Raw genomic sequence first — 4618 nt, forward strand, 5'->3', positions numbered from 1 at the left:
TGGAAAAATCTGGGTAAATAGAAATTTTTGCATCTTTTAGTGCCTCTACTGCTTTCTCTCGACCTTGCCTCAGAATATAATCTCGATCACGGGAGCTGATCAGTTTAACAAGAATGGTCCTGAGGGGAGCCCCTGGTGGTGGTTTTTTGAAAGGGATACGGTGAGCCCTCTCTACCCCAAAGTTGTTTGAGAGACCCTCACCCCCGAATGTTTCCTTTAACAACTTTTATATCTGATTCAACATATCTTTTCCTTTCTCCCCTTCTGGGTATCCAATAATTCTGAGGTTTGCCCGTCTAGACCGATCTTCAAATTCAATTTTCCTGTAGTTTAGCATTTTCTTTCCTATTTCGTTCTGTGTTCGGTTTTATTTCTTTCAATTTTTTTTCCAATTCCTTACAACTGTCCTCAAAGCCTCTTATTTTATCCCGGACCATATTTATCTCCTCTCTGATCAAAGTAACCTCTGACTGAAGGGTGTTAATCTGACCTTGGACTCATCGACAGAAGATTTGGTTTCCTTCATCACCGCTAATATTTCTGCCAGAGTCTCTTTCATCTCAGGCGAGGATTCTTCAGTCTGAGATGGGGCGACCCTGGCTCCCCCTTCATTATCCTCCCCTGATTCTTTGGGGGCTTGTCTAGTTTTATCTGGAGAGGCCTTCCAGAGTTTGTCAATACCCCCTCCAAATTTCCTCTGTGGGTTTTTGGGCCCCATAGTCTTAACTCACCCCTCTTTGTCAAAAAACATAAGTGAGAGGAGGCACAATTTTTAACCCTTCTATCCGTTCTTCTAGTCAGATGACAGCTATTTACAGGGTGAGGGAGCTATTAACGTATTGAAATTAGTGACCAGTACATGCTGTTATCTGTACACGTCAACCTGGAGCAAGTTGCTCTATGCCTCTGTATTTGTAATGTCTCAAAACTACAGGACATACAGGATATCTGTTTCTAAGATGTCAAAGTATATGAAAAAACAAAAACCAGAGAGTGAGTGGTCGCCACTCGGTCACTAAGTTGTCAAAGAACCATTATACTGTAAGTTGCCAGAATATAATTTATTTACAGTCTCTGTAGTTTTTTTCCAAATAGTAGGTTTTCCTTAATAAAGTTCCATAACGTTTAGGCAACCTATAGCATTAAGTCAATTCAATCAGACACTAAGGAAGCACCAACACAATATGTCTCACTGTTCGCTTCAAACACCTGCTCAAACTGTGAAGAAGGCACTTCAAGCTCTGTCACTTCAGCAGAATTACAGCTTGCATCTTATAAGTCGTCTCTCCGGGGGCGCTGGGCAACTTTGAGGGCAAAGGCTTCACTGGTGGTCCATTCTCCTTCCAGTGAAGGGACTCGAGATATGTCTTACTGCTCTCCGTCTCCAGCGTCTTCCGGCAGCGTAGTCCTGGATTCTCCACTACTCCGCGTGGCAGGTTGCCAAAAATAGCGGATGAAAACATACACTGTTGGGCTCTGCTCCGGCTCGGCAATATTGCTGGAGCTGTGCTTGACTTTGCTTAGCGTTCCACAGGGGCTTTAGTAAGGGCGAGCAGCTCCAGTTTGTTCTGAGCACCGGAGTACCTGACTCTGAGCACTTTGCTCTGCGTCCCTCTGCCTCAGTCTCCGGTATCCGTGCCTGCTGCTGTTTTAGCGCGACGGATACAGTGGCGCTCTCATAGTGTCGGGATCGGGAGCCTTATTGGGGACGAGTGTATTGGTAAAGTTATAACACAAGTAAGTTCTCAAATATTATTTCTAAAGATACAGAAAAAAACAACTTTTATCACTAGATGGCAGTAGAGGTGCACCAATATACAATGCTAGAGTAGAGAAAAAAGATTGGATGGCGATTCTTATACGCAGAGACTCACTACATCACACTACAAATGTAACACACAAGGGGACATAAGGGGCACTGTTACTGTATAAATTATATTTGTTTTAAGTTTTTGTAGTCCTATAATTATACCATGCATAATGTAATATGTATTACTAAAGCTACAAATGTATGAGTGTGGTAATGCATACTAACCAAGATACAGTAGGTAATAATAATAACCATATATTGACCATACAGAGGACAAATCCCTAATCTATGGGGGATTATAAATCCTCAGCAATCTATTGTATAATACAAGCACCAGGATTTTAAAAGTTACATGTAATTACATGTAATACTCAATAAAAAGTCCCTGTGTAAGAAGGTACATATGTCACAGTTTAAGACTGCCGGGTCGAATTTTACACCTATTTGTTAGATTATTTTATGGCAGAAAATATTTTGGCACATTTTAAGTCCAACCTACACCTTGCTTTTTATCATAGACAGAATTTACAACTATCTAAAAGTCATGATAAATGTGGACTGAGGCATTTTATATCGGTTTAAATGGACTGATTCTTTTTCATGTGTCCCTGAACTTTCAGTTTAGTCTGACATGTCGTTGGCTGGTCCCAATATCGCATACACTGCCACCAGTTTTCAAATATCAAAATCAAAAGATCAAAAAATATAAAAAAATCAAAAGGGTAACAAAAGTACAGATAACCAAATAGATGGGACACATATAGGGGGCAGGACAGATGAAGTGTGGTTGTCCAGAAAAGTCTACACCCAGCCTGTAGTCCAGTCATTATCATATGAGCCATAGATCTGAGTAACCCAGTTCTCCATGCAGCATGAATTTAAAGGGGTTGTCCACATATAAAAATAACAAAGAAGGTACAGTATACTCACTTTACCACCGTCACCACCAATCTCTTTATAGAGAAACCAAGAGGTGAAGTGGCATCAACAGCACCTACCCACTGAAGTGTCTGGCAGCCGCTTGTGTTAGGCCAGTGTCTAATCATACGATTTTGATTATTAAAAGTTGTAAGAGCTGGGTCAGATTTCAGCCCTTGTGCTATCCAAGAATCCTAGTTTTTGTGTCATCCATCAGATAATAGTAGCACATGCTCCATTTTTCTCTGATGGGATTAAATCACATTAACAGACTAGACTATCTGCGAAATAAATGTAGATTCTTACAGCAATAAAATCATTATGATGCCATATGAAGCCTCTGCATACAGACACCAACAGTACCGCGTTTCCCAGAGCGATGCAAAGAGGTAAGTATAGCTAATGTGTTATTTGTATGCACCCTAGGGCCCTATATTAAAAATTACATTCATCCCAGACAAGTTCAGGCTCTGATAAGCTATGACTGTACCAGCTGTGAATATGACAGCACCATTGTAAAGTTCATTGATAGAGAAAAAATGATGATGACAGAATGGACAAAGGTTAATTGCCTCCCTTGAAAATCAAAGGACAGGGCCTCAACAGTCCTGCCTTGTATTCAGTAAGCAGGAAATTATCCAAATATCGCTCTGAGCAAACTGAGCTACCCAACTATAGTGAGCAAGCAAACTAAGGAATAGCCTAAGGCTACATTCACACACATGTATGGGGGATGTATATACAGCCGACGTATATACGGCCGATATACGTCCCCCATACACTTCTATGGGCTCACGGCACCGTACGGGAGCAGTATGGTGCAGCACACGTGCGGCACCGTACCGCTCCGTAGCCCGGGAAAACATAGGATATGTCCTATCTTTTCCCATGTTACGGCGCCGTGCGCCATATGTTCCTATGGAGCAGGGCGGAGGTGAGCAGCGCTCACCTCCTCCTCCTCTCCCCGCACGCCACCGTTTGCCCGCCGTGCTACGGTACGGCGGGCACCGGCAGTGTGCTTGTAGCCTAACACTACATAGAAACAGTATTTAAATGACCTTCCAGACTGTTGATCTCCTGCATAGAAGTTACTGCTAAATCTATAACATTGGTAATGAAGCTGTATTTTGTAAAGCTAATTTTACAATGATTTTGGCGGTTAAAATAGCGGTGTGCCTTAAGGGATGGGACTATGTTAACACTACAAAAAGCAGTTCTATCAAACTGACCTGATGTAGGTCCTATCCACATTCTCAGTTAAACTATTTACTTGACTTCACAGTTTTCTATGAGTTTGGGAAAAAGAAGTTGGAATGTTTAATTAGTTTTATTTACCAAGTTGTAAGCAGTATATTAGGGGTCCAAATATCCTGAATACAAGCTCACATTTAAGAGGTACAAGAGAAACTGCACCACAAAAGAAAAAAACAATATAGAATCAAGAGCCATAAACAGATGGAGAGGGGCAAGGGGGGTGAAATGTATTCAGCACACCTGGAGACTTTCACATGCAGGAAGGTCAATCATTACAATTAGTGTAGTATCAGGGTCAGTATCAGTGTAGATCCTAGCCAGGGGCTCTAGACTAATTCATCAGGCCAGTTTCTGTGCTGGTACATTAGCCTTTTTAAATCTTTGCAACTTTTACAGCAATATCTATGCCCAATTACCCATCTACTTTTCTGAATAGGAATGAAGAGCATACAAATATAAATGCATCAGGAATGTTTTCAATATTTTATTCAGAAGTGCTGGTTTTAATAATGATAATTCCTTTAATTATATAGCACTGCACAGAGCTTGCCATATCAATCTATGTCCCCAATGGGGCTCACAATCTAATCAACCTACCAGTATGTTTTTGAGTGTGGGGGAAACCAGAGGACCTGG

This window comes from Engystomops pustulosus, chromosome 4, assembly GCF_040894005.1.
Source record: "Engystomops pustulosus chromosome 4, aEngPut4.maternal, whole genome shotgun sequence".
Classification (NCBI taxonomy): domain Eukaryota; kingdom Metazoa; phylum Chordata; class Amphibia; order Anura; family Leptodactylidae; genus Engystomops; species Engystomops pustulosus.